This window comes from Chiloscyllium plagiosum, unplaced genomic scaffold, assembly GCF_037043375.1.
Source record: "Chiloscyllium plagiosum isolate Xiang-an unplaced genomic scaffold, Cpla_swu_hap1 HiC_scaffold_5, whole genome shotgun sequence".
Lineage (NCBI taxonomy): Eukaryota > Metazoa > Chordata > Chondrichthyes > Orectolobiformes > Hemiscylliidae > Chiloscyllium > Chiloscyllium plagiosum.
In genome coordinates, this window is record NW_028270143.1 from 99598145 (window position 1) to 99611443 (window position 13299).

The window sequence follows — 13299 nt, forward strand, 5'->3', positions numbered from 1 at the left end:
TTCGGGCAAAAGCCCTTCATTAGGAATAGAGAGAGGAGGAAAACTTCTTCAAGGCAGGCATCCTTGCAAGAGGATTCACAGTAGGGTTAAAATCAACGAGGTAAAAACAATGACTGCAGATGCTGGAAACCAGATTCTGGATCAGTGGTGCTGGAAGAGCACAGCAATTCAGGCAGCATCCGAGGACAGGCAAAATCGACCTTTCCAAGGGCAACTATGGACAGCCAATAAATGTTGGCAGAAGGTATTTCTCCATGAGTGAACTTTTAAAAAGTCTTTCAGGATATGAGTCTCACTCCCAGACATGAGACATTCCTTTATATACCCCTGAGTGTTCAGCTGCTTTCTGGTCATTGTAAAATGCCACAAATCATTTTTAATTGCTTTTCTCTCAAATCTAAAACCTAAGGCCTTAAAGTTATTCGATGAGGTTTTAAACATTAATAGTCAACTTATTCCTGGTATAATAGGGTTAACTAATGAAGAACAATTTGAAAGATTAGGCCTATACCCATTGGAGCTTAAAATAAGATGTGATTTTATTTTAAGATCTTGAGAGGACTGAATAGGTTAGAGACCTAGTGGATGTTTCGTCTCATGAGAGAGACTAAAACTAGGAGATGTCATTTATTCATAAGAGTCCTCCCTTTTTAAGACAGAGATAATGAGACTTTTTATCTCTCACAGGGTCAAAAGAGTGTGGGACCCTTCTTAAAGAAGATGGTGGATATTGGGTCTTTATATTCATTGAAGGCTGAGCTAGATAGATTTCTGATAGGCAAGGGAGCCAAAGATCATGGGATATGGACAGGAAAGTGGGGTGGCACGGTGGATCACAGCACCAGGGACCCAGGTTCGATTCCCTTCTTGGGTGACTGTCTGTGTGGAGTTTGCACATTCTCCCCGTGTCTGCGTGGGTTTTCTCTGGGTGCTCCGTTTCCTCCCACAATCCAAATAAGTGCAGGTCAAGTGAATTGGTCATGCTAAATTGCCATAGTATTAGGTGCATTAGTCAAGGGTAAATATAGGGTAGGGGAATGGGGCTCAGTGGGTTACTCTTCAGATGGTCAGTGTGGACTTGTTGGGCTGAAAGGCCTGTTGCCATACTGTAGGGAATCTAATCTAATCTAATCAGTGAAAGTGACAGGGCTACCAGAGCTTATTGAATGGCAGGGCTGGCTTGGACGGCCAAATAGGCCTACTTCTGATCCTAAGTCCTGTGTTGTTCGCCTGTATTTTATTATGACAAACAAAGATGGCAAACATGGTCAGATTGAGACCTTGAAGTTATCAGTGGATGTTTCAGTAGCAATTTGGTGGATCTATGATCTAGCAGAATTTGATTCAAGATATCGTCACTTTGCACATAGTTCAGGTGCATTAACTCACTACCAGGTCTGAGCTTTGGCTCAGAAAAAGCATTCTTGTCTCAGAAACAGGAAGGTTGAACTTGTATGTATAAGACCTAATGGAGCCATTTGAAGAGAAGGGAAGCATTCTTAGCTAACATTTATACCTCAATCAATATTACTAACAAATAAATTATCCCTTCATTCTCTTTGCAGTGTGGAAATTTCTCAACATTACAATGGTATCTATATTACAAAGGTATGAAATTGTTAAAGTCTATCCATGCAAATAACATCACATCACATAGGACATCAGACTGTAGAGCTTATGCTGGCTATTTGAAACAACTATTCAATTTGCCCCACCTCCACCCCCATATTACATTTGAATCAAGGATTACAGTTTGAGTCATTGATTTCAGGAAATGATATCTTGGTGGCCCTGGAATGGTCTCTGCAATGATATTACCTTAGATCTGCTTCCTGTCCACAAGCGTTCATCTGAGCACAGACCAAGCAGGTCATATTGAATTTGGCAGGGTGACACATTCCATCCCAGCATGTCAACATTGGATTGGCTCAAAGTCCCATTTGAATAAAGGTTGTGCTGTAGCATTTGCCAAGAATTTGAAATACTTTGGAGAAAGACGATTTATTTCCATACCAAGTATCAACACAAAAGCAAAAGATCAACTCACTTGACCTCAAACCCATCAGATTCAGACATTTTGATTGTGGCAATGCAATTTAGTGAAATCTGTTTCTAACATTAAATATAATTATCCTGTTCCTCATTTTAAAAAGGCATGGTGAAAATGCTGATACCATCAATTTTAAATGCAGTCAATCAATAGAATTAAGTTTTGGTCTTCTTCTTCATCGTAAGTAGTCCCTTGAGACTGAGGGTGATTTTCACTTTCAAGTTGTGGTCCTGAGGTAAATAAACAGTCCAGTGCTGGACTGGCACATCCAGGTAGGGCAGGTGGCGTATGAAGAGCTGGGATGCTTGGGCTTTCACACCTTCCTTCCCCCAGGGGGCTTATGGAGCTGGTAGAGATGGTTGGCCTCTTCACAAATGTGTCATTGCCAGTTTGGGCAATTCTGGGCAAGAGGTTGCTGTAAGTCAACAGCTTGTTGCATTTTGACGGAGAGGCTTTTCTCAGCACTTCTGGTCATTGCTTCCCTTGATGAAGCTTGGAATAAAGAAAGCAGAGTGTAGAGAGAATGCAGAGCTTGGAACTGCTGGAAAAATACAGTAGATCAGGCAGTAGCTGTGGAGAGAAAGCAGAGTTACATAGAACAACATAGAACATAGAACAATACAGTGCAGTACAGGCCCTTTGGCCCTCGATGTTGCACCGCCTTGTCATACTAATCTGAAGCCCATCCCATCTACACTATTCCATGTACGTCCATATGCCTGTCCAATGACGACTTAAATGCACTTAAACTTGGCGAATCTACTACCGTCGCAGGCAAAGCATTCCATACCCTTACTACTCTCTGAGTAAAGAAACTACCACTGACATCTGTCTTATACCTATCTCCCCTTACTTTAAAGTTGTGTCACCTCGTATTTGCCGTTCCCATACTTGGAAAAAGGCTCTCCCTGTCCACCCTTTCTAACCCACTGATTATCTTGTATGTCTCTATTAAGTCACCTCTCAACCTTCTTCTCTCTAACGAGAAAAGCCTCAAGGGCCTCAGCCTTTCCTTGTAAGACATTCCTTCCATACCAGGCAACATCCTAGTAAATCTCCTCTGCACCCTTTCCAAAACTTCCACATCCTTCTTATAATGCGGTGACCAGAACTGTACACAATACTCCAAGTGTGGCCGTACCAGAGCTTTGTACAGCTGCAGCATAACCTCCTGGTTCCGGAACTCAATCCCTCTATTAATAAAGGCCAAAACACTGTATGCCTTCTTAACAACCTTGTCAATCTGGGTGGCAATTTTCAGGGATCTGTGTACATGGACACCGAGATCTCTGCTCATCTGCACTCCCAAGAATCTTACCATTAGTCCAGTACTTTGCAATCTGATTACTCCGGCCAAAGTGTATCACCTCACACTTGTCCACATTAAATTCCATTTGCCACCTCTCAGCCCAGCTCTGCATCCTATTTATGTCTCTCTGCAACCTACTACATCTTTCGTCACTATCCACAACTCCACTGACTTTAGTGTCGTTCGCAAATTTACTAACCCACCCTTCTAAGCCCTCATCCAGGTCATTTATAAAAATGACCAACAGCTGTGGACCCAACACCGACCCTTGCAGTACACTGCTAGTAACTGGGCACCAAGATGAACATGTTCCATCAACTATAACCCTCTGTTTTTTTTCAGCAAGCCAATTACTGATCCAAACTGCTATGTCTCCCACAATCTCATTCCTCCGCATTTTGTATAATAGCCCACTGTGGGGAACCTTATCGAACGCCTTGCTGAAATCCATATACACCACATCAACCTGTTTACTCTCATCTACCTGTTTGGTCACTTTGTCAAAAAAGTCAATCAGATTCGTTAGGCATGACCTACCCTTCACAAAACTGTGCTGACTGTCCCTGATCAGATTATTCTTTTCTAGAGGGTTATAAATCCTATCTCTTATAACCTTTTCCAACACTTTGCTTTCTCTCTGCAGATGCTGCCAGACCTGTTGTGTTTATCCAGCAATTTCTGTTTTTCTCTTGGAGTAAAGTGTTTGTTTTGCAACATTTGTGTCAGTCCCAAAGACTACAACAAAAAATAAGGTGAACCAATCTTAGTTGGGATCATTTTACATTCTAAAATTAGCCTTCCCTCTCCAGTCACCACTTGGCCCCATTTAAAAATGATTATTCTTTTCCATTTGTGGCTTCTGTGCCTGCATTTTGCCAATTTAATGGTTGGCATTTCTCTTCTATTCCTAACTGGCATGAAAGCAGCAGGACAATTTGTGGGTTTAGTTAATAACTGGCAGGCTGAGCTAACCTTCTATCCCAGAGAATTTGGATTCCCCGATCCATCAGTGAGAATAGGCAGGCGCTGCATTGTATCTGTCAGTGGAAGCATTTTCCATTGAAGAGCTCCCCAATCACTTAGCTTTTGAAGCTGCAACAAAAACAGGAATGGGGAAGGGACTTGGGAAAGCTGTTCACTGGGTATCACACTTTTAGTTTGAGGTCCTGCTGAGGGATGTGATGGGCTGCAGTGAAGTGATTCTGCCAAAGGATAGAAGAAAGAGGGTAACATCTCAAAACCAGCAGGCATGAATGGAAGTGACCAGGCATGTTCACAGCTGAAGTGTGCTTCCTCCAACCTGAGTATAGACCAGGAAGTGGATCCAGGATCTCAGGAGGACAGGAAAGCTCAAGAGTCATATCACTTGGTGATAACTTTCCCAACATTCTACTGTAAGGCAGCCTTCCGAACAACACACCTCGCAAGCCTACTTATTCCTCATTTCCGTGTCCCAACAGCCAACTATTCACACTCAACCTCAACAGATAGCTGTCTTGCACCCAACCTTCCCAATCACCTGCAACAAGTGATACCCTCCCTCCTCAGCACAAATGCCATTATGAATGGTAGAAGGTCTGAGCATAAAGGCTGTGGCAAACTTTCCACATCATTGAAGAAGATATTTCTGCTGTGCATTCAAATCCTGTGACCCTAATACATTGTTGACAGATTGGGAAACATAGCTGCAAATATCAGTACCCAAGGCTAAACGTGCCTTTATAAATGCTTCTCACCCCATTGAAGGGGGTTCCCCATGAGCCTCAGAACCCACCATGGGAATCACTGAAGAAGGTGAGATGACCTAAAGATCCCAACCCTATGTTGAATTCAACAGATGTAATATCCCGTGGGCAGGCAAAGCTACCTCACCTGGGCTGGGAAAGATCCTGGCATTGTCTTCACATCTTGAGGTGAGACGTTGTTTTGCAAGCGCTGTTCTGGAACTTGTCATTTCTCATTGGAACAACAGGTCTCCTTGAATTTTGAATCCCTTGAGTATATATCTGTGTATAGGAGACATAAATAGTTATCAAAGTCAAAGCTTGACAACCACAGATCAATACTGGTTTCCCAGTAAAAGGCACCTGGTATTTTATCAACAGACCCTTTAAGGATCTGGATAACTTAATTAGCAGGGGTATTAAGACAGGGAGAATTATCAACAGATGATTGAATGTTTTATGGATGCAATAAATCTTTTGGTTGCTTTGCTGTTCAATCATTGCTAATGCTCCTGAAAGGAACTTAAATACAGCATTTCAGACCTCCAACCTTCATTATCTTAGCATTCATATTGTTTCAAAGAAGTTTAGATAATGCAGACATCATTTATTGCCCTTCACCAATATCATGAATACAGAAGTTCATTAAACAAAATACATTCAAGGGATGTTTGAAATAGTCAACAAGTCATGTTGTATCAGGTTGATAAATTTCTATCAGAATCAATTCTAACCAAAGGTCTTGACGCATTCTCCTCACAGATGCTACCTCATCTGCTAAGAGGTTCCATAAATATTTGCTCCTTCATTCAGATGCCCAATGTCCACTGCATTTTGATTTTATATCAGTGAATGGTCCTTTTCTAATTTCTTATTGTTTGATGGTGCTGTGCTCAAATTGGCTTGTTTTTTGCACTACAACATGTGACCGCACTTTGCAATTATTTTTATTGTTTACATCAGACTTTGGAACATCTTGGGTTCACGAAAGACTAATGGATATCGTTACAACAATATTTAGACGATAAAGTTCAAAATAAATTTAGGTCATTGTCAAAGCATTGGCTTATGGTGACGAAAGAGTCAAATTTCATTTTGTGTTAGTTTGCTTTCAGTAATGTTTATTTTTTCTTTTGGAGTTTGTGTTCTCTAATTCCGTATGTTTCATTTTTTCTTGATAATGGAAAACCTGCTCTTTAATGTGCCTTTGACTATCATTTACTATCGGAAAGTCATTTCCAACAATGGAAAAGAAACAAAGAAAATTCTGGAGAAGCTCAGCAAGTTTGGCAGCAACTGTAGAGAGAGAAAACAGAGTTAACCTTTTGAGTCTGGCATGACTCTTCTTCAGATCTATTTTGTCTTTAATCAAAAAGGATACTTTTTAATTAGCATACTAAATAATTTTCAGTCGCACTTCAGAATGCTTGCAGAACCAAAAAGGGGAAATCACACTGTATTCTAATCTGTAAATAGTCAGGGAAGGTGAGAAAGCTTGTAAGTGGGCAAATTCCTGAGATATCCAAAACAAAATTTCAGTATGGCAGAGGATTCAACTATCCTAAGACTAACTGCGCCAGAATCAGTGCAAAATTCTTAAGATTCATTCAAGTGTTATTTCAGTGACTACACAGTAATCCCATCAAAAGATGAGCAGCTTTGGACTTAGTTTTTAGGGGATGAAGCTGGCAGGTGAAAAGGGTATCAAAAGGAGACTTTGGTGGTCATGATAATTTGATTAGATTAAACATAGCAGTGAATAGGTCAGTGATAGACCTAGAATAAAGGTACTCAATGAAAGAAAGAACAATGTTACTCAGCTCAAATTTACTTATGCAAAAATGGACAGAAGCAACTATCTGAAAGTGTTGAAGTAGTGGGAGGTAAACAGAGAGGAGTTAGTCAAAGCTCAAAGCAAATGTAGTCACACAAAGAGAAAAGGTGGAACTCACAGCCCAACATTGCAGAAAATGTAGGGTATAGAATACAGCTTTGAAATGAGGAAAGCAAAGAGAAGACGTGGAGTCATCGAGTCATTCAGCATGGTAACAGACCCTTCGGTCCAATCAGTCCATGCCAAACATAATCCCAAACTAAACTAGTCCCACCTGCTGCTTCGTGCCCAAATCCCTCCAAAGATTTCCTATTCATGTCTTTACCCAAATTTAAACATTGCAATTGTGCCCACATCCACCACTTCCTCAGGAAGTTCATTCCGCATGGAAACATGAAAAAAATTGGTAAGTTTAACCAGTTTACAATTCGTAAAGAATAAGACGATAAAAAGAGTAAAGCCTATCAGAGATCTGAAAGGAAACCAGATCTGGATGAAAAAGGTGGAAGGATGGATCTTTCTTTTGGGCCATGCTCCATGAAATAGTCAGAACAATGCAAACATTGCAGTTAAGATCTTGGTTGGAATAAACAAATTGAGAGAGCAAATAAATTAGGTGTTTAATCTTCAATTATTTGTAAATAAATCATTGGGCCCAAAGTATATTCTAATCTATTAGGGAGAATCATAGCTGAATCATTTAAGGTGTTGGATTTCCCGGCCCATCCCCTGGCTATAAAGGTATGAGGTGTTGGATTTCCCGGCTCATCCCCTGGCTATAAAGGTATGGCAAACAGATATCAAAAGTAACACTGGCAGTGGCTCCATAATGGGAAATAATGAACTGGAGAAAGACTTGGCCCACCTTTTCAGTAACAGAAAGTCCTGCTTCAGCTGCCAATCAATTGGAGGCTGGACATTGTCTAACATTTTCATGCAGAGGCAATAGAACTGGATCCAAGCTTTGCTTGGGTGTTCAGTGATCTTGTTTGGGTTAGTCAACAGGCCCCGCTAAAGGGGGTGGGGCTAGAATTTGAGGGACCATTTAGGGAAGTCAACATTGGGGACAGGGTTTAAACCTTCAAACTTCATTCCATTAAGGGGACCCAAAACTTGAGTGTCAATCCATCAAGGGGACCCAATCAAAAGAGACTCCCTAACACCCAACTCCTGCCCATTTCCCACCAGCATCTATAGGGAAATCTGTTAAGCTGGGCTGGATGAGGCCCTTAAGAGGGCACTCATTGTCTGCCCCTCACCAGCACTGATACAATTACAGTGACTTAGGGGTAGACCATAAGTAGTGGGCAACTTCCTACTGGATTTAACATGGGCTCTCCTGCCCACCTTCAAACCTATCACCTCTCACACGCTCACACCTTCCAACATAGCTGTCCAATGCCTCACTGCCCAGAAGTACCACACATATATAAGCCCATGTCCTCTGTGATTCATTTCTCTTTTCATCGTGGGCTATTTCTAACTTCAACACTGGCCACTGCTGAATTTCTGAGACAGTCAGAGCTGACAGGAAAGCAGTTCGTATAGACATTCTCAATGGTGGGACTTCTTCCAATGGAAGGGCAGAAGTCTCATTCTCTGCTGGCTCAGGCCAACTACAGCATGATAATGGTGGCTTCATTTTCCAAGTTTGCTGGCTTGCAAGAAATCATACGATTTAAATTATTTGGACAGGTGACAAGGAAAGTTGATGAGTACAGTGCTTCTAACATTATTCACCTCTGGATTTCAATGATGCTTTTGACATGGTCCCACACGTTAAACTGGATAGCAATATAAAAGTGCACTGGTCCAAGGGAAATTAACTAATTGGATCTAGCAAAGGGAGCAAGGGTCAATAAGGCTATGGGAGGTTTTGTGATTTGAAGGATGTTTCCAGTGGGATACTTCAGGGCTCAGTAAAGTCCTGGACATGGCTTTCTGTGACATTAATGGTTTAATTGCAATGTTTGCAAATGAAACAATTGTCCATGTGCTTGATAGTGAGGAATAAAGCTTTAGCCTACAGGAAGATATCATGGATTGGTCAGGTGAAATTAACAGTGACAACAGGAATTCAATCTGGTGAAATGTGAGACAATGACACTTGGAGAGGGTGAACAAGTCAAGGGAATACACAATTAATAACAAGTTTCTGAGAAGTATAAGGGAGTATATGTCAACAGATATCAGTTAGTTGAAGGAAAAAGAGATAAAGTGCTTAAGAAGGCACATGGGTTACCTTCCTTTATTAGCTAAGGCATATAGTGCAAGAGCTAGGAGGTTTTTGCTATACTTGTATAACAGACAAGTTTGTTTCCAGCTGGAAATCTCTGTGCAGCTGTTGTCAGTACACAACAGGAAGGATGTTATCACATTGGCAAGGGAATAGAGGAGAATTACAAGGTTGTTGTCAGGAATGGAACATTTTAGCAGTGACAAGAGATTGGATAGGCGGCGTTTTTTTAGGAACAGAGGCAGCTGGGAGAAGGTTTAATTGAGATGTATGGGGCCTTGATAGGGTGCGTAGAAGGGCCCATTGTCTTAGCAGAGAGGCCAATACCTAGAAAATATAGACTAAATATAATTGGTAGAAGGATTAGTAGGGGACTGAGGAGATTCTCTTTTACCCAAAGGATGCCAAGAGTCTCCAACTCATTGCCTGAAAGCATGCTTATGGTAGAAACTCTAACTTCATTTAAAAAAAATACTTGGATATATGCTTGAAGTGTCATAACCTACAGATCTACAGATCATTATGGAACAGTGGCGTTAAGTTGAATGGCTCTTTTTTTGTGTGACAAGCATGGAAAAGACAAACAGCCTCTCATTTTTACCTTAAATTTTGACAACGGATTCTCTTTAAATCATTAGTACTGATGAATTGTAGCAGATTCTATAAAGTAGAGTGTGATTGCAGTTCATGAAAAAATAACCAGCTGAGTGAGTGGTTTGTCATTTTTTTGGTGGTATCAATTGGGGATGCACGGTGACCAACTAGAGCAAGTAAGAATTTTTACATTAACATGGTAATTCAGACATCTTATTTCTTTTTGGTAAATGTTTTGGTGATAGAAGATATATTTCTCTCATGCTGCTAATTTTAGCCAAATATTGCTTTGAGTAAAAATTGGGAGATAAACCTGTAAAATACCAGTCATACTTGGTAATAAATGTACTGGTTGTGCTGGAGCTCCATTTTTAAGTGTACAAGACAATGCAGAGGAGTGTGTCACATTTGCCAGTTTGATTGGATGTTCCTTCTGAGTTCCTATTTTATACTTGCATCATTTTGTGGTAAAATTAACAGCAGAAGAAACTTGATTCCAAAATATTCTGTGTGTTTTCTCCAGTTAGCGGGGTACTTATGTGATAGTGAATCACACTGACTGAATCAGCTGCAGGACACAGTGTTGTGATTAAATGTTTTGTGAAGCAGAGATGTGAAAAACCCACCTCCATTTTCTCAGCCAAAAACAAGCAAGATGAATATGTTGACTGAATGACCCTGATATTTATGGTGAGATGTAGATGGTGCAGGAGAGGCTGGAAAATGTGTGGAAAATGCTTTGAGGCTAATGATGCAAATTTCTTCCTATCTGCTCCATTAATTTTGAATGTCTCTATTGAGAAACAGAAAAACAAGCAAAAAAAATTCATCCCTCATCCCCCACTTATTTCCCATGCCAGCTAATATCTGCACCCTCCCTTGATCCCTTGACCTTTCATGCCAATTTATGTCCCCTATTCTTGTTCCAATGGCCTATACATACCAACCGATGCCTGATTACTAAGCCCCTCGATCCTTAGGCCTTCTAAGGAAACCCTTGGTCCTAACCTATCCCTATCCCTCTTCTTGGCCAACCAAGGTCTCTACACACTGCATGACCCAAAATAAGAATCCATGGAAACCTATGTCCCTCTAATTCATCCCCATGTCCCCTTTTAGACCATATGTCAACTTAGTGCCAACACATGCACTTACCTACCACATTTTACACATACTAATGTCAACTCATCAAATATCCACCATGTGAGAATATCCAGGAATTGATTTCTATTGATGAATTCACTTTTTAATAAATAACACTTACTGATTAAAAAAAACTTTAATATATTTAACATTCTTTACTCCCTTATAAAAGCAAACAATGGAATTTATAGTCCAACTTTAAAGAGTTTATGACCACTTGGAACTGTCAATCACATCACAATGGGGCGGCACGGTGGCTCAGTGGTTAGCACTGCTGCTTCACAACACCAGGGTCCCTGATTTGATCCCAGCCTCGGGTGACTGTCTGTGTAGAATTTGCACATTCTCCCTGTGTCTGCGTGGGTTTCCTCCTACAGTACAAAGATGTGCAAGTCAGGTGAATTGGCCATAGTGTTAGGTGCATTAGTGAGAGAGAAATGGGTCTGGGTGGGTTACTCTTCAGAGGTCCGGTGTGGACTTGTTGGGCCGAAGGGCCTGTTTCCACACTGTAGGGAATCTAATTTAAATTGACTTACACCTTATTTTGAGAAAGAAAGGTTGTGAAATCAGTCATTCAGCATTAATCACATAATGATGGTTCTCATGCTTATGCTACTATAAAGAGTGAAATAGCAATCAATACGTTTTAAAATGTTGAATAGTGTTTTCTTTTTCAAATAATTAAAGCATTTATATTCCCTAACAGATTGCACAACCTTTACACAGTTTTTTTTGACAGCTCCTTTGGTCATTCAAATCAGTTGACAATTCCACTCAATTTATATGCACTTTATGCACATTCATGTCTACTTTTAGCATTTCTGAATATCGCTTTATCTCTACAAAGGGATACACTTATCTTCCAAAGAACTCTGTCAGCTTGAAATCATCTTCTGCCACATTTAAAGTATAAGTCGTTTTGGACATCCCAATAGCAACATCAGCTCAAACTGAGGCAAGTGTCTTTAAGATGAACAGTTGCCCATCTGCACAATGGATATGCAACTCAGAACATACCTTTATTCCATTCCAAAAACACTCTGCAAAATTTGTAGGTGCTATGTTCAGAGGTAGAACTTCAAAATTCAAGCTTGCATTGCCATTTCCCTAAGGGGAAGGCAAAGGCCTAGTCGTATTATTGCTGGACTGTTAATCCAGAGGCCCATATGATGTTCTGGGGTTCAAATCTCATCATGGTAGAATTTGAATTTAATTTTAATTGATTGTCTGGAATTAAGAATCCATTGTCGATTGTCAGAAAAACCCAACTGTACACAAATGCGAAGCTGCCGTCTTTACTTGGTCTGGCCTACATGTAACTCTAGACCCACAGCAATGTGATTGACTCCTAACTGCCCTCTGGGCAATTATGGATGGGCAACAAATTCTGGCCTAGCCAGTGATGCCCTCATCCTATCAATGAATTAAAAAAAACACTGGAGAGGATCTGTGCAAAATTACGAGTCTCAATTTCCATATGAAAAGCTTTTAATTTTTTATTTTATTGCCATCTAGTTCTCTGGTTGGTATAAGTGGACAGTTGTTTACAACAACAACTTACATCTATAAATCACTGATAATGAATGAAAATCTGAAGATGCTTCAGAGGAGCATTACCAAATAAAATATGGTATTGAGGCATGAAAAGGAGATATTAAGAACCATAACCAAAGCATTTTCAAAGATGTAGTTTTAGGAAGTGTTGTGAAAGTGAAAGATGAGGTAGAGATGAAGAGAGGTGTAGTGAAATGTTATGAAGATTTGGGTGTACTGTATCTTTAAGAGAGTTAAAAGCTAGCAGTGACAGAACCAATTGTTCTCAATAAGATACAATGTATCATTTGGTTCAGAACAGATAGCACTGGCTGAGTTGCTAGAGACAAAAAAAACAAATTTGAATTTGTCCAATTGGTTTAAGGTATACCCCAAAGATACCAAATTCCATTTGAATTGAGTAAATTGACAATCTTAAAAGCCAATGACACAATCCGATGTTTTGGGGGCTGTAAGACTGGAGAAAATTGAACAGCTGGGAGGAGAACTACTAAGCCAAAGACATCTGCAGACTGCCCAGAAAAATAGGTCTCTGACAGGTGCCTTTATAAATCAGTAACCTGTGAAGCAGAATCCCTCAGAAGAAGAAAAGAAGGCAGGAATACAGAGAGAATAGAAAGCTGCCTGGTTTTGAGATTAAAAAAGTCTTGTTTTGTCAATCTTAATCGGGGGTTTTATCGGACCAGTATTGTAGAAGAGGAAGGTAAAAGATAGGTTAGAGGAAGGAGTTGTGAATAGTTGTCAGTTGATTATTCTGTTATGCTTTAAGAAATGAATTTGTTAATTTTTACTTTGAATAGTTTTTGGCCTCTCAAATTTTGACAGATTACTGCATGGGATAAATCTTTTCTGTGT

At 40.2% G+C, this 13299-nt stretch overlaps 1 long non-coding RNA gene across 3 annotated transcripts in view; it reads right to left on the minus strand.

The window, feature by feature from the left end:
* Nucleotides 1–2004: 2004 nt before the first annotated feature.
* The window catches only part of LOC122550309 (uncharacterized), a 50830-nt gene continuing 39535 nt past the window's right edge, over nucleotides 2005–13299 (minus strand). For all 3 annotated transcript variants that reach the window (XR_015757129.1, XR_015757128.1, XR_015757130.1), the window contains 2 exons: nucleotides 5232–5365; nucleotides 2005–2620 (listed from right to left, as the gene is read on the minus strand). This is a non-coding gene — a long non-coding RNA (uncharacterized LOC122550309). The remainder of the gene's footprint in view (nucleotides 2621–5231; nucleotides 5366–13299) is intronic.